The sequence below is a fragment of the Bufo bufo genome, chromosome 1, assembly GCF_905171765.1.
Source record: "Bufo bufo chromosome 1, aBufBuf1.1, whole genome shotgun sequence".
Taxonomy (NCBI): Eukaryota; Metazoa; Chordata; class Amphibia; order Anura; family Bufonidae; genus Bufo; species Bufo bufo.
Window position 1 is genome coordinate 266347425 of NC_053389.1, and position 27106 is coordinate 266374530.

The 27106-nt window shown below is 44.0% G+C and overlaps 1 protein-coding gene across 1 annotated transcript in view; it reads left to right on the top strand.

The window, feature by feature from the left end:
• ANO2 (anoctamin 2) overlaps window positions 1–27106 on the top strand; it is a 541215-nt gene that overhangs the window by 244073 nt on the left and 270036 nt on the right. The window lies entirely within an intron of this gene.

The window sequence follows — 27106 nt, forward strand, 5'->3', positions numbered from 1 at the left end:
TCCAGTGGGTGAACCTCTCTTCCTTCAGAGAGCGATGCAGGAACAAGCTCCTAAAAGAGCTCAGTGATTATAGCCAAGGGAGTATACAGCATATAATCCCCAGTATAGATACAGCCTTTCCCCCCACACATGAGACGAGGGTAAAACAGGAACTCTTTAATGGTGCTACATGTCAGCAATTTATGAAGGTCTTCCAGCAAGGGACACTCCCCCTGGGGACCTTGTGGAAGACTGCGACAGTTTATACATTAACCAATCACATGCATTTACAATATTGAAACCTTCCCAGCAATTGTACACAACCCCCCCTCCCTCTGTCTGTGACGCAATCAACAAAATACAATGGGCATTGCCTGTGATACAATTACCAAACACAATTAACAAAACACAATAGGGTCTGCCTGTGATACAATTACCAAACATAATGGGCTAACTTAATCACTCACAGGCAGAAAACACACATTTTCCCCAAAACACAGAAAACACCTCAAAAACCCCACATTTCCCCATAATTTATACATCCATGGATAGCTCTGATCTGGGCGAAGAAACATATCCAAAAATCACCCAGATCCGAGCAGGGGTTCGCGAATTCCATGTAAGTCACATTTGGCCGACTGCAAGCATGGCTTTCCTGCCCAAAACAGTTCCACAGATTTAGGCTGTGCGGCCGGTCTATCTTCTCCTTCAAAGTTAGTATATGGGCCATAATCCTGAGGCAAGAGGCTGGCAAACAGGCCCCTCCAAAACCCAGTGGCGAGGTTAGTTTTGTCACAGGCGTGTAGCACCATTTTAGTGCACATGTCAGCAGGAAAAAAGCACTACGGAGGAGGAAGAATGGGTCTCATATGACCCTGAGAGAAAGTAGGGGACAGGGCTTGCACTGACTGGATCCCAAGCTGACAGACAGCCTGGATGAGTCAATCAGTGCTGTAGCAGGCAGGGAAGTCTTAAGGTGTTTGCAAGAAAAAGGATTTTAGGGAGTCAGGGACAGTCAGAAATCAATCAGAGACTGTCAGAAATCAAGCCTGTATTCTGTAGCCAGGGAAAGTGAAGAGAAAGGCTAGGAGTACAAAGAAGAATTGTGTGTAGAATAGGGACAAGTAGGGAAGTTGACAGTCAGGGAGAGAGAAGACAGGAGTTGTGGCAGGCTTTGCCTACTAGCAGAACTGCAGCTACCTGCAAGAAAATACTTTTATTCCCCCCCCCCCCCATTTTCACATAAATCCTTTTTTTGTGGGGTTCAATTTAATTAAGCAGCATATATTGATGATTACTGCAGCAATACATAAGGTATAGAAGCAGTCTACCTGTGAGTGTTGATGTGAAATTTAAGTGCCAAGCCTCAATCATCAATTTCCATGTGGTTGCAAGTAAAAAAAAAATTATAAATTTTTTTGGGGGAGGGAGTTTTATTTAATAAACCAAAATATATACGTGGTTACTGCAACAATATACAAGGTATAGCAGCAATCATCCATTTATTTTTATTTAGTTTTGAAACGGTTAAAATTATTTTTTTGGGGGACTTGTTCAATTTAATTAAAGTTGATCAGTACACAGGCTAGGGTAAAAAAAATTACCTGGGAGTGTGATATTAGGGGTCAGGCCTCAATCCTCAGCTTACGTATATTTAGTTTTCACATGGTTGAAATTATATTTTATTTTAGGACTAAACTAGCATATATACACCTGATTACTGCAGCAATACACAAGGTATAGCTGCAATCTACCTGTGAGTGCTAACGTGAAATTGAGCATAAAGCCTGGCCCTTAATCATCCATTAATGTTCATTTATTTCTTCACATGGTTCCAATTTAATTTTTATGTTTTTTTGGGAGGGGGGGGGGGTCAATTTAATCAACCAGCATATATACTTGATTACTGCATCAATGCACAAGGTATAGCAACAATCTATATGTGAATGCGAACCGGAAATTGAGCATCAAGCCTCAATCGTCCATTTTCACATAGTTGGAGTTCAATCTTTTTGGAACTTGTTCAATTGAATTAAACTAGCATGTAGGTGAACAGTACACCAGTACATAGGCTAGGGTAACAAGTTACCTGGGAGTGTTAAGGCAATATTAAGGGTCAGGCCTCAATCGTACATTTACATATATATTTAGTTTCCACACGGTTTAAATTATATATTATTTTGGGACATGTTCAATTTGATTAACCAGCATATATACGTGATTATTGCAGCAATATACATGGAACAGCAGCAATCTACCTGTCAGTGTTAACGTGAAATTGAGCGTGTGGCCTGACCCTTCATTTATTTCTCCACACGGTTGCAATTTAAATTTCTTTTTAGGGGAGGTTCAATTTAATTGAATAGCCTATACATGTGTTTACTATACACAGGGTAAAATAGTTACATAGTAACGTAGTTTATAAGGCTGAAAAAAGACATCTGTCCATCCAGTTCAGCCTGGGTGGTTGGGTAAGGCCCAAAATGTGCCAGAGCTAAATCCAGCTCAGCTGCCTGTAGCTCTGTGCTAGCAACTCCCGTATGGTGCTTTTTCTCCACAAGCGGGCACACAAAACCACAGAGGTGTGCAAGATCTGCAGGATTAAAATAAGATGTGGCCGTTCAAACACAATTATAGGTGATTTGTAGCAGCTAACCTGCATTCCCAAGCAGTACGGTATCTTTGTCATCACCATCACCTTCTTCTTCTCCTGCTAAGATCCCTCCTTGTTCTTGACTCCATCGTGAGACATCCATAATAGAACGTCTGTAGAAAAAAAACTTTTCTCCCCCAACAATTAGCTTGGCTAAACCCCCACCAGTCCATGTTGTTGGCTGTGCAGTTGCTGTAGTTTCACCTAGCAGAGAATGTGGGCCACTCCTTGCAATAGACACCTGGAGAAGCTGTTATGGGCAGGGACAGTACATCTTTTTTGGCCCACTGGGTAAATGTTTTGTGCAGCAGTGGAGAGGCAGCACCCCAGCAACATGGTCAAGTCCTTTTGATACTCTTTCGTCATATCATGGGGATGACTCCCACGGCAGGCACTTATCTGCCTCCTCCATGGATGCTGTCTTGTCCCCAACAGCACTAGGGAGCAGCGTCACTCACACACCACATCCTTCCTATCACATGTGTCAAGTCAAGAGCTGCAATGCCGTGTTAGAGATGATCGACCTGGGAGAGAATAGCCACATCGGCAAACAGTACATCAAGTACATCAAGCCACAAAAATCCAGCTGGCAGTCACCTCGCCAACTCCTGAACATGGGGGAAATAACACATGCTCCCTGCATAGCCTTTAAAAAAAACACACTTGCTTGGGCAAGGTGCTGGCAATGTACAGCACACGGTCCCTATTTTCAGCCATTCTCATGTGGTGAACACTCTCCTGGACTTGCAGCATCAGAAAGGTCTGCAGCTATACCACTAAATCTGTGACGCTCCAACTTGCTGGAATTCAACATTGCACATGCTTGAGCGTCTATATTAGTAGTGGAAAGCTGTTAACGATTTGGTCATACACCAGACCGCCTCAGCAGGGAGCATGTGTTGCTTTCAGTTTGGGCACTGGCAGCTCATGCAGTTCATGCTGCAGTTGTCCCTCATCCCCCTCATATGTATTTTCAAAGAGACATCGATACTCATGCAACAAGTAGCCCTGTAGCTATTGTGGACCCACAATTAGAAACTCCCATGGGGGAAGAGAAGGAGGTGCTGCATCTTGAAGAGAAGGAAAAGGAGTCGGAGTTGGAGGGAAAAGAGAATGATTATGATGATGATGACGGTGACACCGGCCACAACACCCAACAGTCACAGTGGGGAGGTGGGGGGGGGGAGTGGAAAGAACTGACTTCTCAGGCATGATGGCCAGAGTGGAGACCTGTATTCTTGCTTGCTTATGCAGTAACAGGCGTATCGTTGACACCAAGCAGTGTGATGATTACTGAATAGCCATGGTTTTAGACCCTCACTACCAAGACAAAATAGAGGGATGTTTTCCTCTTGCAGAAAGTGAGGCCAAATTACCATCACGTTCTGTAGGACTGCTGTTGCTGCCTCCATCATGCCACTAGTGCGACCTGCCAACCGTCAGGTACTGTACGGCTGCTGCTACCTCCATCATGCCGCTAATGTGACCTGTCAACCATCATGTTCTGTACAGCTGCTGCCACCTCCATCATGCCTCCAATGAGACCTGTCAACCATGACCTTCTGTACAGCTGCTGCTGCCTCCATCATGGCACTGCTGCAACCTGCCTACCATCATGTTCTGTATGGTTTCTGCTGCTGCCTCCTTCATGCCACTAATGCAATCTGACAACCATTGCGTTCCTTACGGCTACTGCTGCCGTCTCCAACATGCCACTGCTGCGAACTGCCTACATTCACAATCTGTACAGCTGCTGCTGTCCTGAAAGTTGGTATGTGTGGTTATATGGATGAGCTCTGAAGGAGGGAATATTTAGTAATTTTAGGAAGTAGGTTAAGAGTATGCCTAATATTTAGACATGTTTTATTATTGCTTCAATTTTAGCCTTTGGGAGTTGGAAGTAGAGACGAGCGAATTGAAGTTGACAAAGTGGAATTCATCCAAATTTCAGGAAAAATTCGTTTCGCACTGAATCCAAATTTCTTCACACTTTGTGGGAACGAATCAGATTTTTTTCCTAAAATGGGTGCTGCAAGTGTGAGGACATGGAGCAAGGAGCTCTGGGAAGGCAGGATCACCCATAATGCCATGCATGCAGCCGATCAGCAGCCAGCCAGCCCTGTGATGTCACAGCCCTATAAATAGCCTCAGCCATCTTGGATTCAGCCATTTTCCAGTGTACTTAGTGCAGGGAGAGATGTCAGCAGGCTCTAGGGACAGTGCTAGAAAAAACTTTATTGTGCTAAAAAAATGATTTACAAGTGCAGGGAAAGATTATTCATGGTGTAGGGAAAGGATAGGGAGGAATCATACCACAGAATTTATGTAGAACAGGGTTCAGTAGGGGAGGTTACAGCCTGGGTAATAGGAACAATCCTATTACACCTTGCTGCACTGACTGGGGACCCAAATTACCATTATACAGCTCTGTAATTCCAGAAAACCGTTCTTGTTATTGGGGTGTTACAGCAATTAACAGGCTTTATTACAAGGAAATATTTATATGTCTAATTTGCCCTTGTGTGGTGCAGTTAGATGTTCTAAAGCATTTTTGGGCTTGTACTAGTGGAAAAAAAGTGCTTATTAGCTTTTGTGTGCTAAAATTACAGCACTTTTTGTTGTGTATTAGTGGCAAAAGCAAAATATATTTGCCGTTCAGCGGTGCAGTTACATGTTCTAAAGCCTTTTGTGGAGTGTATTAGTGGCAAAAGTAAAATATATTTGCCGTTCAGCAGTGCAGCCAGTTATATGTTCTAAAGCCTTTTGTGCCGTGTATTAGTGGCAAAAAAAAAAATATTTGCCATTCAGTGATGCAGTTATATGTTCTAAAGCCCTTTTTGTCTTGTATTAGTGGCAAAAGAAAAATACATTTGCTGTTCCACGGTGCAGTTATATATTCTATAGGCGGATGCTCAACAGACAGGATCCGTTTTTTGGGGATTATTGTTCTGATGAATCAGAGGAAGGGCAAAATAACCAGTGACTTCAACACAAACTTACTGCTGACCAGGGCCGGACTGGCCATAGGGCAGACCGGGCATTTGCCCGGTGGGCCGGGCCGCCTTAGGGCTGGGGACGGATCCCCCCCAGGAAATAATGCGGGGGCCGGGGGAACAGGTTTGGTCAAATCCCCCCCAGCGGCAGTGTGTGCGGCGGCGGCGAGGCAGGCACTGATATGAGTGCTTCCATTGTGGAAGCGAAGCGCTCATCTCCATAGTGATCTGTTTGTATCGCCGTCCTCAGGACAGCGATACAAACAGAAGGCTGTGCGGAGGAGCAGGGCAGGGAGGTATGTCCCTTTCCTGTTCCTCTGATAGGCTGCCGGCACTACTAGGCCGACGTAGGCAGCGCGATGACGTCATCGCGCCGCCTGAGCCGTACAGTGCTGGAGTCGACGCAGTAATCACATACACATACTGCTGAACCCGTAGGATACCAGCACCGTACATGTACGGCGCTGGTATCAGGGTCACAAATCCCAGCGCCGTACAGCTAAGGCACACTGCGCCTGCCCGATCAGCTGCAGGGGTCCGACAGTCACAGATAGCTGGACCCCTGTTGTATAAACACTGATGACGGCGCATTAACCCCTGCACTGCTGCGGTCAGTGATGATAGATGGCAGGAAAGGCAGTCAATGCATTACAACACAGAAGCATTGTAATGCATTGCAAAGGGGATCAGTCCCCCAAAAGTTGAAGTCCCAGAGTGGGACAAAAAATAAAGTGAAAAAAGAATTGTAAAAAATAGGGAAAAAAAGAAAAGTAGACATATTAGAAACTGCTGCATCCGTATCAACCGGCTCTATAAAAATATAACATGATCCACCCTGTCAGGTGAACACTGTAAAAAATAAAATCAAAACAGTGTCAAAAAAGCCATTTTCTGGTCACCTTGCCTCACAAAAAGTGTAATATCAAGTGATCAAAAAGTCTTATGTACCCCAAAATGGTACCAATCAAGCAGTCATCTCATCCTGAAAAAATTGAGCCCCTACCTAAGATAATTGACCAAAAAATTCAAAAAAATAGGGCTTTCAGAAAATGGCAACAAAAAAATCAAGATTTTATTCTGTTCCAAAATGATTTCACTGTGTAAAACTTAACAAAAATAAAATTGGTAGACATATTAGTTATCGCCGCAGGTATCAACCTGCTCTATAAAAATATAGCATTATATGCCCCCTCAGGTGAATGCTGTAAAAAAAAATTTTTTAAACTATGCCAAAACAGACATTTTTTTCACCTTGCCTCACAAAAGGTTTAATACCAAGAGATCAAAAAGTCTTATGTACCCCAAATTGGTACCAATCAAAAAAATTAATGACACCCATAAACCAATCCATAAAAATCTGCGCTGCAAAATCCATATGGCGCTCCTTTCCTTCTGAGTCCTGCCATGTGCCACCACAGCAGTTTACCACTACATATGGGATGTTGCTGTATTCAGGAGAAAATGGGTAACAAATTATGGGGTGCTTTTTCTCCTGTTACACCTTGTGAAAATTAAAAATTTGGGGCTAAAGCAACATTTTATTGGAAGAAATGAAACTTTTCATTTTTACAGCCAAGTGTTTCCAAATTCCGTAAAACGCTTAGGGGGTCAAAGTGCTCAGTACCCCCCTTAAAGGGGTTATCCGACTTAAATAAATCTATTCTAATTGCATTCATTGTAGACCAGTGAAAGATTCTTAAAATCACTTTCATCACCTATCTATCACTGTTTGGCCAGTTCAGTTCAGGGTCATGTTACACCTGACGTCAGTAAGCCAGCTCTGCTGGTGACGTTTCGTTTACAAGCTTTTCCCTGCTTGAGGGAGTGGCCAGGCTGTGTAAACAAGACGTCAGAGCCTCTGGTGCCCTCCCCCCTCCAGCTCTCCTCACACTGCCCGGCTCTGCTGTGCTGCTGATGTTTCGTTTACAGCCGTCTCCCTGCTTGAGGGAGTGTCCAGGCTCTGTAAACGAGACGTCAGAGCCTCTGGTGCCCTTCCCCCTCCAGCTCTTGTCACTGCCTCGGCTCTGCTATGCGATCGCTCATGTGCAGTACAAACCAGAGCAGAGGCGATCTCTTCCCCAGCAGCACAGGGTATGTTTGTCCATCCTGCATTCACTGGGGTTAGAGGTGGCAGTTTGTAAACGTTCCCCTCTGCATCTGGGGATCGTTATTACAGCCCTGGTCCCCCCCCCCCCCCCCCCCCCTAGTACACATTCAACACCCCCTGGGAAATATAAATAAATTATTGGCCATCATTATTATCATCATCATCATCATTATTCAGCTATATAAAATCCTTATCTGCCACCAATATATGGATTTATCTAAGCAATATCCATATTGAATATACACTGCTCCAAAAAATAAAGGGAACACAAAAATAACACATCCTAGATCTGAGTTAATTAAATATTCTTCTGAAATACTTTGTTCTTTACATAGTTGAATGTGCTGACAACAAAATCACACAAAAATAAAAAAATGGAAATCAAATTTTTCAACACATGGAGGTCTGGATTTGGAGTCACACTCAAAATTAAAGTGGAAAAACACACTACAGGGTGATCCAACTTTGATGTAATGTCCTTAAAACAAGTCAAAATGAGGCTCAGTAGTGTGTGTGGCCTCCACGTGCCTGTATGACCTTCCTACAACGCCTGTGCATGCTCCTGATGAGGTGGCGGACGGTCTCCTGAGGGATCTCCTCCCAGACCTTGACTAAAGCATCTGCCAACTCCTGGACAGTCTGTGGTGCAACTTGACATTGGTGGATAGAGCGAGACATGATGTCCCAGATGTGCTCAATTGGATTAAGGTCTGGGGAACAGGCGGGCCAGTCCATAGCATCAATCCCTTCATCTTGCAGGAACTGCTGACACACTCCAGCCACATGAGGTCTAGCATTGTCTTTCATTAGGAGGAACCCAGGGTCAACCGCACCAGCATATGGTCTCACAAGGGGTCTGAGGATCTCATCTCGGTACCTAATGGCAGTCAGGCTACCTCTGGCGAGCACATGGAGGGCTGTGCGGCCCTCCAAAGAAATGCCACCCCACACCATTACTGACCCAATGCCAAACCGTTCATGCTGGAGGATGTTGCAGGCAGCACAACGTTCTCCACGGCGTTCCCAGACTCTGTCACGTCTGTCACATGTGCTCAGTGTGAACCTGCTTTCATCTGTGAAGAGCACAGGGCACCAGTGGCGAATTTGCCAATCTTGGTGTTCTCTGGCAAATGCCAAACGTCCTGCACGGTGTTGTGCTGTAAGCACAACCCCCACCTATGGATGTCGGGCCCTCATATCACCCTCATGGAGTCTGTTTCTGACCGTTTGAGCAGACACATGCACTTTGTGGCCTGCTGGAGGTCATTTTGCAGGGCTCTGGCAGTGCTCCTCCTGTTCCTCCTTGCACAAAGGTGGAGGTAGCGGTCCTGCTGCTGGGTTGTTGCCCTCCTACGGCCTCCTCCACATCTCCTGATGTACTGGCCTGTCTCCTGGTAGCGCCTCCATGCTCTGGACACTACGCTGACAGACACAGCAAACCTTCTTGCCACAGCTCGCATTGATGTGCCATCCTGGATAAGCTGCACTACCTGAGCCACTTGTGTGGGTTGTAGACTCCGTCTCATGCTACCACTAGAGTGAAAGCACCGCCAGCATTCAAAAGTGACCAAAACATCAGCCAGGAAGCAAAGGAACTGAGAAGTGGTCTGTAGAACCACTCATTTATTGGGGGTGTCTTGCTAATTGCCTATAATTTCCACCTGTTGTCTATCCCATTCGGACATCAGCATGTGAAATTGATTGTCACTCAGTGTTGCTTCCTAAGTGGACAGTTTGATTTCACAGAAGTGTGATTGACTTGGAGTTACATTGTGTTGTTTAAGTGTTCCCTTTATTTTTTTGAACAGTGTATATTTGAATAATATAGATATTGCTTAGATACAGATAATGCTAATGATATTTTCACACTAGCGGCAGGACGTATCCGACAGGCTGTTCAACCTGTCGGATCCGCCCTGCCGCTATTTGACGGTGCCGCTGGACGGATCCGTTATTGCAATTCATTTCTAGACGGATCCGCACCTGGATCCGTCTACAAATGCTGTCACTTGTCACACTGATCGGCGGATCCAGCAGGCACGCAGCTCCGACGACGGAGCTGCCTTGCGGATACGGCGTTGCAAAACAACTGAAGGACGGATCCGCCCTTCCGGTCTGCGCATGCGCAGAACATGAAAAATGTGAAAAAGACTGCAAGAGGGATCCGTCCATCCACATGACAAGCGGATAGACGGATCCGTCCTTCCGGTCTACGCATGCACAGAACATGAAAACTGTGAAAAAGACTGAAAGAGGGATCCGTCCATCCGCATGACAAGCGGATAGACGGATCCGTTATTACAATGCATTTCTAGATGGATCCGCACCTGGATCCGTCTACAAATGCTGTCACTTGTCACACTGATCGGCGCATCCAGCAGACACGCAGCTCCGACGACGAGGCTGCCTTGCGGATCCGGCGTTGCAAAACAACTGAAGGACGGATCCGCCCTTCCGGTCTGCGCATGCACAGAACATGAAAACTGTGAAAAAGACTGCAAGAGGGATCCGTCCATCGACATGGCAAGCGGATAGACGGATCCGTTATTGCAATGCATTTCTAGACGGATCCGCACCTGGATCCGTCTACAAATGCTGTCAGTTGTCACACTGATTGGCGGATCCGGTGGGCAGCTCCGACGATGGAACTGCCTGCCGGATCACACTAACGCTAGTGTGAAAGTACCATAAAAAGTCGAAAATCCAGGACTTTTAGTCAAGTGGCCGCTCGCTGTGCACTGCCGTGCTGCGCCATAGCTCCACCACCGTCCCCTTTATAGTCAATGGGGATAAAGCGGCAGTCCAGCGGCACGGCAAAATAGCGGCTGGCCGGATCCGACAGGGTGAACAGCCTGTTGGATCGATCCTGCCTCTAGTGTGAAAGTAGCCTTAGGCTCCATTCACACATCCGCAAATGGGTCCACATTTGTTCTGCAATTTTGCGGAACGGGTGCGGACCCATTTTTTTCTATGGTGACGGAATTTGGAATTAGTGCAAATACGTCCTCCTTGATATACTGTAATAACAGAAAGAACATTTTTAGACTAGAAACAAAACCAAACATGAAAGAAATGTATGTAAAATAACATAACTTACACTGTGCAGCTGCAATGTGACAGGAAGATCTTCTGCCCTGTGTGTGTATTTTTATTTTTATGCAAAGTGCAGAGCAGGGTGAGGGGAAGGTCAGGTTGTTCACGCCCAGAAATATTAATGAGGCAGAGCTCAGGCTTTGTTGTTATACGCCCCCTCACCTTGTACTTGAGCATGTAAACAAAGCAATGACAGAACCATGAAAAGGTGCAAATATGGGTTTTAACTTGATGAAATCTAGCTTTACCAAATTATATGTATATCCTGATGGATTTTAAGTGTTTTTTTTTTTTTTTATTAACTCGGATAACCCCTTTAATATATTCTTTAGGAGTGTAGTTTCCAAAATGGGGTCACTTTTTGAGGGTTTCCACTGTAGGGGTACATCAGGGTCTCTTCAAATACAAAATGGTGCCTAAAAACCCTTCTAGCGAAATCTGCCTCCAAAATCCATATGGCGCTCCTTTCCTTCTGACCACTGCCACGTGCCCATAGAGCAGTTTACCGCCACATATGGCGTATTTCTGTAAACTGCAGAATCAGAGTAATATATATTGTTTATTTTGCTGTTAACCCTTGCTGTGTTGCAAGAAAAAATTTATTAACATAAATAAATCTACCAAAAAAGGGAGATTTTAAAGTTTCCCCTCCATTTTCCTTTAATTCTTGTGGAACACCTCAAGGGTTCACAAAGTTTGTAACATCAGTTTTGAATAATTTGAGGGGTGTAGTTTTTAAAATGGTGTCATTTATGGTTGGTTTCATTACTATAATCACTTTATAACTGAATTGGTGCTTAAAAAATGGTTTTGGAAATTTTGTTAAAAATTTGAAAAATAGCTTCTAAACTTCTATGCCTTCTAAAGTCCTAAAAAAATAAAATGACATTTACAAAATTATGCCAACATAAAGCAGACATGTGGGGAATGTTGATTGATAACCATTTTATGAGGTATTACTATCTGTCTTAAAAGTAGTTAAATACAAATCTAGAAATTTGTGAATTTTTCCATTTTTTTTGTAAATTTTGGATTATTTTATAAATAAAGGTGAAATGTATTGATTCAAGTTTACCACTGTCATGAAGTACAATGTTTCATGAGATAACAATCTCAACATGTCAGAGTTGCAAAAATCGGCCTGGGATTTAAGGTGAAAAGTGGCCCGGTACTGAAAGGGTTAATGAAACTGAATTCCCCCTAAAAAAATGTGGAAAGTGATTACACGAAACTGACGATTGAGACATTAGTGGCATGATACAGGCCCCAGCGTTGCCTGGACTGTGAGAAAATGTTGGTATTGAGTCAGTAATCACGTACATTTATGCTGCGACTTAATCCCTTAAGGACCCTGCCATTTTTCACTTTAAGGACCAGGCCATTTTTTGCAAATCTGACATGTGTCACTTTATGTGGCGATAACTTTAAAACGCTTCTAATTATCCAGGCCATTCTGAGATTGTTTTCTCGTCACGTTAAATTAGCAAATTTCCAAATTTCTATTTCTCTCATTTTATAATAGATAGTAATACCTCCAAAAATAGTTATTACTTTACATTCCCCATATGTCTACTTCATTCTACTTGGATGATTTTGTGAATGCCATTTTATTTTTTGTGGACGTTAGAAGGCTTAGTAGTTTAATTTCTAAAACCCACTTTTTCAGGACCAGTTCAGGTCTGAGGTCACTTTGTGAGGCTTACATAATAGAAACCACCCAAAAATGACCCTATTTTACAAACTAAACCCCTCAAGGTATTCAAAACTGATTTTACAAACTTTGTTAACCCTTTAGGTGTTCCACAAAAATTAATTGAAAATAAAGATGAAATTTCAGAATTTCATTTTTTTGGCAGATTTTCCATTTTTTCCAGTTACAAAGCAAGGGTTAACAGCCAAACAAAACTCAATATTTATGGCCCTGATTCTGTAGTTTACAGAAACACCCCATATGTGGTCGTAAACTGCTGTACGGGCACACAGCATTGCGCAGAAGGAAAGAAACGCCATACGGTTTTTGGAAGGCAGAATTTGCTGGACTGGTTTTTTGACACCATGTCACATTTGAAGCCCCCCTGATGCACCCTTAGGCCTCTTTCAGATGGGCGTTGCGGGAAAATGTGCGGGTGGGTTACGGGAACACCAGCGATTTTTCAGCGCGAGTGCAAAACATTGTAATGCGTTTTGCACTCGCGTGAGAAAAATCGCACATGTTTGGTTCCCAAACCCGAACTTCTTCACAGAAGTTCGGGCTTGGGATTGGTGTTCTGTAGATTGTATTATTTTCCCTTATAACATGGTTATAAGGGAAAATAATAGCATTCTGAATACAGAATGCATAGTAAAATAGCGCTGGGGGAGTTAAAAAAAAAACCATTTTTAACTCACCTTAATCCACTTGCTGGCGCTGCCGGCATCTCGTCTGTCTCCTTCTTTGCTGAATAGGACCTGTGGTGAGCATTCATTCCAGGACCTGTGGTGACGTCACTCCGGTCATCACATGATCCATCACATGACCCATCACCATGGTAAAAGATCATGTGATGGATCATGTGATGACCGGAGTTACGTCACCACAGGTCCTGGAATGAATGCTCACCACAGATCCTGTTCAGCAAAGAAGGAGACAGACGAAATGCCGGCAGTGCGAGCAGGGTGGATTAAGGTGAGTAAAAAAAATTTTTTTTTAACCCCTCCAGCGCTATTTTACTATGCATTCTGTATTCAGAATGCTATTATTTTCCCTTATACCCATGTTATAAGGGAAAATAATAATGATCGGGTCTCCATCCCGATCGTCTCCTAGCAACCGTGCGTGAAAATCGCACCGCATCCGCACTTGCTTGCGGATGCTTGCAATTTTCACGCAACCCCATTCACTTCTATGGGGCATGCGTTGCGTGAAAAACGCAGAATATAGAGCATGCTGCGATTTTAACGCAACGCACAAGTGATGCGGGAAAATCACCGCTCATGTGAACAGCCCCATAGAAATGAATGGCTCGGTATTCAGTGCGGGTGCAATGCGTTCAGGGGGCCGGGGTGTTCCCCAAGAATTAATGGAAAATAGAGATGAAATTTTAGAATTTCATTTTTTTGCAGATTTTCCATTTTAATCAATTTTTTGCCACTAACAAAGCAAGGGTTAACAGCCAAACAAAACTCAATATTTATGGCCCTGATTCTGTAGTTTACAGAAACACCCCATATGTGGTCGTAAACTGCTGTACGGGCACACGGCATTGCGCAGAAGGAAAGGAACGCCATACGGATTTTGGAAGGCAGATTTTGCTGGACTGGATTTTTGACACCATGTCCTTTTTAAAGCCCCCCTGATGCACCCCTAGAGTAGAAACTCCAAAAAAGTGACCCCATTTTGGAAACTAAGGTCGCAGTTTTGTTGGTACTATTTTAGGGTACATATGATTTTTGGTTGCTCTATATTACACTTTTTGTGAGGCAAGGTAGCAAGAAATAGCTGTTTTGGCACAGTTTTTATTTTTTGCTATTTACAACAGTCTTCTGACAGGTTAGATCATGTGGTATTTTTATAGAGCCAGTCGTTACGGATGTGGCAATACCTAATATGTATACTTTTATTTATTTATTAAAGTTTTACACAATAATATCATTTAAAAAAATAAATAAATCATGTTTTAGTGTCTCCATATTCTGAGAGCCATAGTTTTTTCAGTTTTTTGGCGATTATCTTAGGTAGGGTACCATTTTTGTGGGATGAGATGACGGTTTGATTGCCACTTTTTTGGGGTGCATATGACTTTTTGATCGCTTGCTATTACACTTTTTGTGATGTAAGGTGACAAAAATAAGGCTTTTTTACACCGTTTTAATTTTTTATTTTTTACGGTTCACCTGAGGGTTTAGGTCATGTGATATTTTTATAGAGCAGGTTCTTACGGACACGGCGATATCTAATATGTATACTTTTTTTATTTACTTAAGTTTTACACAATAACAGCAATTTCAAAACAAAATAAAAAAATCATGTTTTAGTGTCTCCATATTCTGAGCCATAGTTTTTTTTTTTTTTGGGCGATTGTCTTAGGTAGGGGCTAATTTTTTGTGGGATGAGGTGACCGTTAGATTGGTACTATTTTGGCGGGCATACTCCTTTATGATCGCTTGGTGTTGTACTTTATGTGATGTAAGGTGACAAAAAAATGGTTTATTAAGCACAGTTTTTATTTTTTACGGTGTTCATCTGAGGGGTTAGGTAATGTGATATTTTTATAGAGCCGGTCGATACGGACAATGCGATATCTAATCTGTCTACTTTTCTTTTTTTCCCTATTTAAAAAAAATAATAATTTAACTTTATTTGGGGAAAATTACTTTTTTTTTTTTTTTTACTTGAAACTTTCAATTCTTTGGGGGGGAAACAATTTTTTTTTTCTATTTTTTTTTTCACTTTATTTTTTGTTTCACTTTGGGACTTGAACTTTTGGGGGTCTGATCCCCTTTACAATGCATTCCAATACTTCTGTATTGGAATGCATTGGCTGTATAAGTAATACAGTGTATATTACTCATACAGCTTCCTGCCTGTGAGATCCAGGGGGCTGGATCTCACAAGCTCTCCACCGGAAGGGCTGCCTTCCATGCCATCGGGTCCCCGTCACAGCAGCACGGGGACCCGATGGCAGCGCCGATCCCCACCCAACATCGCACGTGCCGTGGTCAGCGCTGACCGCGGCACATGAAGGATTAATGCGCCCGCATCAGTGATTTCACTGATGCTGGCGCATGCAGCAGGGGTCCGGCTATCAGTGACACTGCCGCTAATCAGGCGGGCGCAGCTCCTGCACCTGCCCGATCCCCATGAAGTACATGTACTTCATGGGTCTATAAGTCCCGCAAAGAAATATGACGTACATGTACGTCATGGGTCCTTAAGAGGTTAAAGATATTTAACCACCCTCCACCCACAAAATGTATTTATTTATTTAATGTTTGATCTGTAAGCAATGACATTCAGAATTTTTAAATTTCAACAGTGTGGAAAATTAATACATGTAAACTGATGAGTGAGAGCAGTGTTGGACTGGGGTGCCTAGGGCCCACCAGTAAAAAAAATTCTAGGGGCCCACTGTAAAGCTACAAGCAATTACTACAGTACCTGCTATCACAATGGCAGGTAACATCAAGATGCTTAAGATTATTGACTATAGGGGTTCTTGTAGCGATTTTGAGAAGGCAGGTCTTTGAGGAAAGATGATACTATGCCAATTATATGAACTGACCCCCCCTCCAATGAGGTTGGCAGAGTTCTTCCATACAGGTTTATAGGGAAAACCCCAGTGTGGAGTTCTTATCCATGACATGTTACATCAGCAGCGCTAGATCATTGGCTCCACCCAGACCCTGCCAGGGGTGCGGAGCGGCCATAAGGGGTTAAGGCTGTGATGGCTAACCTCCGACACTCAAGCTGTGGTAAAACTACAACTCCCAAGATGCACACTTGCTTGGCTGTTCTCAGAACTCCATAGAAATGAATGGAGCATGCTGGGAGTTGTAGTTTTATCACAGCTGGAGTGCCAGAGGTGAGCCATCATTGGGTTAAGGTGTGCACTGCAGAAACCTGCCACATGCAGAAGTGACATACAGAGGAGGGGAGCTCTACCCAACTTTTCCTGATCACAGCAGTTCAGCTGAAAAAATCTGTGGATTTCCCTTCTGAGACATAGTCAGTGATCACTTTGTCATGTGTGACCCTGGTAGTATTCTGCCCTCAGCTCTACTTTTCATAAAGTATCTGAACTATATGTTATACTGCAGGGAGATCGCAGTTTACAGTAAGTGCACAGAACGGAAGTAGATGACTCACATGAGCAGGACTCCCCATGTCACCTACTCACTAGGTACCGCTGTGATATGTGCCCGTGTGGTCTAGAGGTGACAGCCCTGCAACCCTTCACCAGCTATAAGAAGGATTTCCATACAGTGCCAACTGCATAAAGCCATCTCTCAGCGTGCCCAAACGGCTCCTTTGTCCCAACTCACCTGCCACAGCGAAGCACACGGCTGCCAGCATTGCGGCTGTCACCAGGTGTCAGTGCTGTCAATCCCGGCGCTTAAATGACCCCCGCTACGTCCTGCCCTCCATTGTATCCCAGGTGAGCACAAGTCGCTGCCAGTGCCTGCATCTCACAAGACATCCCTGCCTGTTCTGGAGAAATCTGTGCCTTATCTGCTCAAGATATCTGGGGCCTATAAAGAGAACGGACTTAACCAATGCGGCGACATTACACAAGTGTCCAGAAAGTCTCATGATTCCACTAAAACAATTGTGACAGGGTGTCACAATGTTTTGCAGAGAAAGTGCTGGATGGTGTGTACATTGCACCAAGTTTCCGGCACTTCATGTGTTAAAAGACTCCAGGAAGGTTTGGTTTTCTTTGTATCCAGAAGCTTCCTGGGAAAAAGAAAGCCAGTTTAGGGTCCTGGAGCCGGTCAGGGAAGAGTTGGGTGGGTTCCCTGACCACCCGGAGCCAGTCCGGGTTTTACCTGCCTGGGGGACTGCTCACACAGATATACTAATTAAAGGGATTCTGTCACCTCCTTTTACGATTTTAAGCTGGCACCATCGCTATGTTGACTAAAGTACCTTATTTCCAGGACTCTTCTTTTTACTTTATTTCGTTTAGTAGTTTTGATGTAAAAGCAATTTTTATGTTATGCTAATTAGGGTCCAAGGTGCCCAGAGGGGCGTTTTTCTCAGTCTCCGGTGCCCAGTGACGCCCCCCTTTAGTGCCCAAGACAGCCTCCTGATAGTCAAAACACCTCCCACAGCCCGGCAAACGGTTCCGCCCCCTCCGCACATCATAATCTACCTTATAGATATGCCCCGTCCTCCTTCCTGTCTGCGGCCAGAAAACTTGCGCAGGCGCAGTACCGCCTGCGGCCTGCGCGATCATCAACCTCCTGAGGGCAACAGCCTCGAAAGTCTCACTGGGCATGCGCCGAGCCCAGTGATGTGACCTGAGCGCTGTTGCCCTCAGGACGTTGATGATCGCGCAGGCCGCAGGCGGTACTGCGCCTGCGCAAGTTTTCTGGCTGCAGACAGGAAGGAGGACGGGGCATATCTATAAAGTAGATTATGACGTGCGGAGGGGGCGGAACCGTTTGCCGGGCTGTGGGAGGTGTTTTGACTATCAGGAGGCTGTCTTGGGCACTGCAGGGGGGAGTCACTGGGCACCGGGAGACTGACAAAAAACGCCCCTCTGGGCACCTTGGACCCTAATTAGCATAACATAAAAATCGCTTTTACATCAAAACTACTAAACGAAATAAAGTAAAAAGAAGAGTCCTGGAAATAAGCTACTTTAGTCAACATAGCGATGGTGCCAGCTTAAAATCGTAAAAGGAGGTGACAGAATCCCTTTAAGTCAGCAGCCCTGACCCAGGAGCTCTCTCTGGGAGTCTGGGCAGTCTGTTTGAGAAGCTGCAAGCCTAGGAGTACTGAGAGCGGTCGGCTTCTCTACCTAACTACTGAATTGTAAGTTGCTCTGTTTTCCCCTTGAAAATGCTCTTTGTGTTTTGTGTTATGAGTTTAGCTAGTGCTGCCGAGTGAGATAGGCAGGAGCCAGATGGCTATTGTTGTTTTGGTTTTGTTTGTTATTTTGAGCAACTTGCAAAATAAACTAGCAACAGTCTGACGCACAAGCTACAAAGGTGTCGGTGTTCCTATTTCTGCCCAAAACAACCCCGCAGGAAGGTGTAACAGTTCACACAATATACATAGTGTGAGTGCTAATTGAAGTGGCAGGCAGCGGCGCTGTTGCTGCCTGCTGCACTAATCATTAACTGTAAATCCCAGGGGCCCACCGAGGATTTCCCTGTCTCCCCGGTGGGCCAGTCCGTGCCTGAGTGAGAGGCATTAGTAGCATGATGCAGGCCCCAGCAGCTGTACAGACCATGATAATAGGCAGACAGACAGCAACAGTGGCAAGATGGGGCACCGCCAGGAAGGTGAGGTGGGCAAAGTCTATACATCGAAATCAGCCGGAGGAGTGTGAAAATCCTCCTGAATCCAGGCTTGGTTCATTTTGACAAAACTGATATTTTGGACACTGGCAAAGGACAACTTGGTTCGTTTGGGTGTCATCACGTCTCCCGCGGCACTGAAAGCCCTCTCCGAGATGACACTGTTGGCAGGGCAAGAAAGAAGATAGAAAGTGTGCTGTGCCAGTTCGGGCCACTGTTCCAGTCTGCCTGCCCAGAAATCCATGGGGTCAGGAAATAGGGTATGCGACAGACTAGTCGTAGTTTAGGTAGGCCTGAACCTGGGCGTTGAGGTGGGAGCTGTCTGCTTGCAAACTGTCTTCAGCCGGGTGCGGTACATGTAAAAACTGCTCCATAATGTTGAGGAGACTGAAATCGCTGCTGCTGCTGCTACTGCTGATGTGGCTTCTGCTGCTCATGGCAGTGTGAGGGGGGTGATCTGGGTTCGTTGCTGGAGTGCTGCCTTGCCGCTGCCGGAAAAAAACATTTACCCAGTGGGCTGTGAAAGACATGTACTGTCCCTGCCTGTAAGAGCTGCTCCAGGTGTCCACCGTGGCATGAACCTTGTTGCACAGCGAGAATTGCAGGGAACGGCCTGCGTTGTCTGCCACGTAATAGTACAAGGCAGAGATTGGCTTTTTGGAAGAAATAATGCCGGCTAGGAACTGCATTAGCTCCCTAAAGGCAGCAGACAGGACTAAATAGTACGGCAGCAACTGCACAGCCTCAACTTGACCAGGTGGGAGTTAAGCTTGCGCATCATCAGATTGCTTGGCCCTTAGAGTTATTTTCTGGCCACACATTCTGATATCGATGGCTGACGATGGAGCAGAGGAGGAATAATCTGAGCAGGAGAAGCAAAATGGTATAAAGGACACCACACTGCTCATCCATGCAGCCTGGCTGCTGCAAGCTGGACCGGGGGAAGGAGGAAACTCCTGACATGGTGACTGGCTGCCATCTCTGTTTGCCCATGGGAGGGGGTAATGCCACTTCATTTGGTCTAATAGAGTTGTGGTGCCAACCTTAGTATTTGCCTGCCCACGTTTTATTTTGTTCTTGCACAGCTTGGACAAGGCAATGTTTTTGCCTTCCGGCAGCATGGAAGAAAACTGCCAGACACTTATTCCATGGCACGTTGTCGAACTCAGAAGTCACTTCCACGTCATCCTGCTGTGACTGAAAGGAGGAATGAGCCATCCAATTCACAATCTCATCCTCTTTCTCCTCAACAATAATGTGCCTTTCTGAAGCCAACATGCACAACTGCAGCCGACTATTACTACTACCACTACTTCTGGCTGGATAGATGGTGCTGCTACTACCCACATTCTGGCTCTGGGTCTTTCGTTTAGAACCCTTCCATATATATATATATACACTGAAAAAAATATAAACGCAACACTTTTGGTTTTGCTCCCATATTGCATGAGCTGAACTCAAAGATCTGAAACATTTTATACATACACAAAAGACCCATTACTCTCAAATATTGTTCACAAATCTGTCTAAGGCCGAATGCACATGGCCGTGTTCCGCGGCCGAAAGCGGTCCGTGGTATGCCGGGCTGGATTCCTGTTCAGAGCAGGAGCGCATGGCGTCATTGTGCATTCGGCCTAAATCTGTGTTAGCACTTCTCCGTTACCGAGATAATCCGTCCAACCTCACAGGTGTGGCATATCAAGGTGCTGATTAGACAGCATGAATATTGCACAGGTGTGACTTAGACTGCCCACAATAGACCACTCTGAAATGTGCACAGTTTTGCCTTACTGGTCAGTATCTGGTGTGGCCACCATTTACCTCACGCAGTGCAACACATCTCCTTCGCATAGAGTTGATCAGGTTGTTGATTGTGGCCTGTGGAATGTTGGTCCACTCCTCTTCAATAGCTGTGCGAAGTTGCAGAATATTGGCAGGAACTGGAACACGCTGTCGTATACGCCGATCCAGAGCATCCCAAACATGCTCAATGGGTGACATGTCCGGTGAGAATGCTGGCCATGCAAGAACTGGGATGTTTTCAGTTTCCAGGAATTGTGTACAGATCCTTGCAATATGGGGCCATGCATTATCATGCTGCATCATGAGGTGATGGTCGTGGATGAATGGCACAACAGTGGGCCTCAGGATCTCGTCATGGTATCTCTGTGCATTCAAAATGCCATCAATAAAATGCACCTGTGTTCGTTGTCCATAACATACGCCTGCCTATACCATAACCCCCCCACCACCATGGGCCACTCGATCCACAACGTTGACGTCAGCAAACCGCTCACCCACACGAGGCCACACACGCTGTCTGCCATCTGCCCTGAACAGTGAAAACAGGGACTCATCCGTCAACAGAACGCTTCTCCAACCTGCCAGACGCCATCAATTGTGAGCATTTGCCCACTTAAGTCGGTTACGACTACGAAATGCAGTCAGGCCCAGACCCCGATGAGGACGATGAGCATGCAGATGAGCTTCCCTGAGACGGTTTCTGACAGTTTGTGCAGAAATTCTTTGGTTATGCAAACCGATTGTTGCTGCAGCTGTCCGGGTGGCTGGTCTCAGATGATCATGGAGGTGAACATGCTGGATGTGGAGGTCCTGGGCTGGTGTGGTTACACGTGGTCTGCGGTTGTGAGGCCGGTTGGATGTACTGCCAAATTCTCTGAAACACCTTTGGAGATGGCTTATCGTAGAGAAATGAACATTCATTGCACGAGCAACAGCTCTGGTAGACATTCCTGCAGTCAGCATGCCAATTGCACGCTTCCTCAAACATTGCGACATCTGTGGCATTGTGCTGTGTGATCAAACTGCACATTTCAGAGTGGTCTTTTATTGTGGGCAGTCTAAGGCACACCTGTGCAATATTCATGCTGTCTAATCAGCACTTTGATATGCCACACCTGGGAGGTGGGATGGATTATCTCGGCAAAGGAGAAGTGCTCACTAACACAGATTTAGACAGTTTTGTGAACAATATTTAAGAGTAATGGGTCTTTTGTGTGTAGAAAATGTTTCAGATCTTCGAGTTCAGCTCATGCAAAATGGGAGCAAAACCGAAAGTGTTGCGTTTATATTTTTGTTCAGTGTATATATACATATATACATATATATATATATATATATATAAAGATATACACCGCTTAATTATATTGAAACCGACCGATAAGGATTTCCGTAAAAATGGGGAAACAAAATGAAAGTATTTGCTTGTAGGTAGCTGTTTTTGAAGTGCACCGGCACTTTTGATAGCAGGCAGAACCAACCACATTTCTCCTTTCTCCCTGTCTGTCAGCTGCCCTGCTTCTCTCTATTGTACACAACACAATTTTTATTTGGAATCCTAGCCTTTCCTTTTACTGTCTCTGGCAATAAGCTTAATTGATTTCTGACTGTCCCTGATTGATTTTCTACTCTCTCCGACTCCCTAAACTCATTTTCCTCGCAGACCTTGTAAGACCCATCAACCCTCATTCACAGCCCAGCAGGTTCTGCTAGTGCACCTCCCTTACTGCTGCAGCACTGATTGGTTTATCCAGGTTGTCTTTCAGCCTGGGAGGCAATCAGGGCAAGCCCCCCACTTCCTCTCCCGGTCATGTGAGACCCTTCTTCTCCAGAAAGATTTGGGTTCGTCTGCCGTCTGAGAAATAGCAAAGTTCAGACCGAATTCGGTTCTGTCCAAACTGGTTCGCTCCTCTTTAATGCCCAGTACACAGCACAGAGAAAGGTGTGAATTCATCACACATTTAGTGTCAAATTAGCTATCATTTTTTATACTAATTATATATATTTTTAATTTTTTTTATTTGTAGAATATTCCCAAAAAGATTTACTGGACAGCAAACAAAATGTTTGCAACCACACAGTCACAACTATGTATATATATAAGAAATGTGACTATATAGAAATCTCATTACAATTAGTCCCAGTCCCCCTTTCCCCGGAATTACGCCGGGGTCTTTTGCTGCCAAACAACATGAGAAAAAATTGCAAAACAAAGATGGACTTTTATTTCCTCCAGCTTAACAGGGACATTTTAGCAGATGCAGAGGATACAACCCTAGCTGGGAAAAGCACCAAAACTGATTTGCATGGTTAATCATTTGGGAAGCTGGCAAAGAAACAATGACATCTATCCAGGAAACTTGATCGTTGTTTCAAGACTGATAGATAAGATCTGAAGTGGAAAGAGGCACTAGAACATTTTCGTTGACAGACGAGTTGAGATCATTAACTACTTACTCTTGATCGTGTATCATGATACACAACTAATGAAAGATAGAGAGTAGAAGAAGTTACTTCCCTCACAGCAGTTGTTACTCTATATTTTACACTTATTATACAATTTACCGGCCATTTGGAATATCCATTTCCCTTCCATGGAGCTAAGTTCATCTTGTCACGGGTATAGAATGCAAGGCTATGAGCTATTGTATGGGTATTCAGCCATTTAACACATTGTACTGTATAATTCAGTGCCATAAAGAATTGAATATAAAGTGAGCTCAAGTGGCGCTTAAGTAGATTTTTCAATTAGTATTTTACTCTTTAGAAAACCACATGGAAAGTCACAACCAATTTTTTTTCATTGCTATATTGTATTTAAATTAAGAAATTAAGCAACTTGGCAAATAGTTTTGATTAAAATTGTTTGGTGTATACAACAGCTGTGCAGGCCTATGTGTCTCTATAGTTACAGACTGCAAACAATCTGTGTGTAGTCTGATTTGGTAGTCATATGATACTTCTACTGCCTTTCTTCTCTTAACCCTTTCCAGACAAGGCGATTTTCAGTTTTTGCGTTTTTGTTTTTCTATCCCTGTCTTCCCAGAGGCATATAAAATCAAAAGATGACCCGTATCAAAGAAGGTTTATTAGGGAGTAATGGACCCAGAATGACTGGTCAGTACAAAACCCCAAATTGAAGCGCCAGATCCCAGAGTTGAGTGATAGAGAATTCAACCGTAATTATCAGACTAAGATGTGAGGTATAGTAATGCTCATAGGTTAGAGTCCTCCAAACTTGCTAATTAGTGATTAGTAGGTACAGTTTAGAATATATCCCCGTGTAAGGGAGAGCCACCGTTGGGGTTATAACACAGTGTGAAAAATAGCCGCCAGTTTATTGCAAGGAGGTGGCCCAAAACATCAAATTGTGCCAGAGATATTAGAGAATGTTAAAAATCAATGTAACTTAACATATATATATGAGATTGTACTCACTTCACGGGGGGTGGCCTGCTGGTTAAACTCAATACACCAGCAGGATCCAAGAACACCGCCCTAACCAGAATCGCCTGTACAATAGGCTTCAGATCAGTTTCTTTATTGAAGAATTCGGCTCTTTATTGAAGGTTTCAGCTCAACTCGTTTCGGGGTGTGCAAACCCCTTCATCAGGAGAAGCAGTTATAAAATCATATACACTATTACAATACAGGTACCTGAGCGGGTATATATAGAATCAGAAAGCCCGCCTGGGTGCGCGGGATGCCACCTGGGACTGGAGCTGAGCACGTGGAGAGCTGCTACCGGGAGCGCACGTACAAGGCGTGAACTTCCGGTTCAGTGTGTTCCACAATGTAACGCACCTCGCGCTTCCGGTCTCAGCGCATTCCACCGTGGAACGCATCCCGCAACTGCAGTGAGTGAATGGAGCTGCCACTCCTAACCCAGATAACCCACGCATCCAGCGGATGTTTCTTGCTGGCTATTGGTATAGATACGTAAATTTATCTATATTGAGAGCGTAAGGGAAATCTGAAGGTATATTGAGGTACATATATAAGATGGAGGATTAAAAAAAAAAAGTGTAACCAATTCGTATTTCAAAAAATAGCATTAATAGTATTATACATTACTATTTGTGTAAAAAGATGGCATATATAATAATGTACATCACTAGTACACAAAAAATATCTATATAAAACATATATTAAAATATATAGCATATATAAAAATGCATAGATTAAAATGATGATAGAGAGATGATCAAAAAGGTAAAAAGGGGTTATGCTTAACATTATTGTATTCGAGTGTCCACTACTATCCACAGCATTACGTGACCACTGGGGGTCATCGTGTGCATATATATATATATATATATATATATATACACTGTATATATCCTCACAGTGAGCTGAACTGATTCCTTAAGATCTGATTAAGGTCGAATGCACACCGTGAGCGGTCCGTGGTATCCCGGCCTGGATTCCTGCTGACAGCAGGAACGCACAGAGTCATTGGTTGCTATGATGCCGTGCGCTTCATGCCGACGCTGCTGTACAGTAATACACTTGTATGATCTATACGAGTGTATTACTGTAGTGCAGCATCGGCATGGAGCGCACTGCGCCATAGCAACCAATGACGCCATGCGGTCCTGCTGTCAGCGGGATAAGTTGTACTTTCTAATACTACCATTTAAAGGGAACCTGTCACCGGGATTTTTTGTATAGAGCTGAGGACATGGGTTGCTAGATGGCCGCTAGCACATCCGCAATACCCAGTCCCCATAGCTTTGTGTGCTTTTATTGTGTAAAAAAACCGATTTGATACATATGCAAATTACCCTGAGATGAGTCCTGTCCCTGACTCATCTCACATACAGGACTCATCTCAGGTTAATTTGCATATGTATTAATTAGTTTTTTTTACACAATAAAAGCACACAGAGCTAGGGGACTGGGTATTTCTGATGTGCTAGCGGCCATCTAGCAACCCATGTCCTCAGCTCTATACACAAAATCCCGGTGACAGGTTCCCTTTAATATTGCATAGCAAAAACAATTCCAAATGGGGTGGAATTGGAAAAAATGCTAATCTATCACAGTTTAAAAAAAAGTATTCTACGGCGTTCACTATATGGTAAAACTGACTTGTGCTCTTCATTCTTCAGGTCAGTATAAATCTAGCGTATGTATAGTTTTACTTGTGTTTTGATACTGGGAAAAAAAAAACTGGAAAAAGATTTCTGGAGCTTCTGGGCAGAGTTTTGTGGGTCAATCTTTACTTTTAATTGATACCATTCTTGGGTGTGTACGACTTTTTGATCACTTTGTTTGTGGGAGAAGCGACTAAAAACATCAATTCAGCCATTTTGACACTTTTTGCAGTTTCACCTTTTTCCGTATGAGATACCGTAAATATTTTAATATATTGATAGTACGGGCGTTTTTGCATACAGAGATACCCATGATGCTTATTTTTTTTTTTTTATATATTTTTATTTTGGAGAAAGGGGGTATTTGAATTTTTAGATTCTTTTTTTACACTTTTTTTATAGTTCCTATAGGGAACTATACCAAGCAATCATTGGATTTCCAAGCAATCATTGGATTGCTTCTCTCATAGACAATGCATTGGAGTCTATGATGATTTGACTGTGTTTCTATTAAGCCCTGCCTAATGTGAGAGGGGTTGCTATAGCTCCTCTAATTGGCACACAGGGGAGCCAGAGCATACCTGGAAGTGCGCGATTCCAGTATTTAATGCGCTTAGATTCCATGGTCAGAATCTGAGAGGTTAAATGTCCGCGATCTGCATTACCGCCGGTCGCGAACATTAGCTATGGCTGTCTGTTGTATGAAACAACATACACCCAGTTGTTATGGTGCCAGCTCTGTTCCGGAGCTGGCGCAATATTTAAAGACCCAACATGTTACGTACTATTATGTCACATGTCGGGAAGGGGTTAAAGGAGATATCTGGGCTACAGATATAGATGACCTATAGTTCGACACCTGGCACCCCCACCGATCAGCTGTTTTGGGCTGCCGCAATGCTGGAACATAACAGTGTATGAAGTGAAAGCAGAAAGCTCTGTGCATTGTGTAGTGTCTGGCACACAGCAGCTCAGCCCCCATTCGCTACACAGTGCTTGGAGTTATTTGCCTCCAGCTCCTTACACAGTATTGTTTCTGGCGCTACAGCATCCCAAAATAGCTGATCAGTGGCAGAGTTGGGGGCTGAACCCTCACTGGTCTCAGGAGGATAAGTCATCAATATGTGTAGACCAGAGAACCCTCTTTAACCTACAGACAGTACAGTGGGTGGAGGGAATAGAGTACCACATGACTGTAGGATCAGACTACGTGAGTGCTTGTAGTCTGTAACCACAGAGATGCATGCGTCTGAATAGTAGATGTAAAACTATATAAAAACTTGTTTATTTTGTTATTATTTGGAGCCATAAAAAAGGAAATTAGTGGCACAGTGAACATATCAACCCAAGTTTAATTATTTTTTTTTTTTTTAAGTCCTGA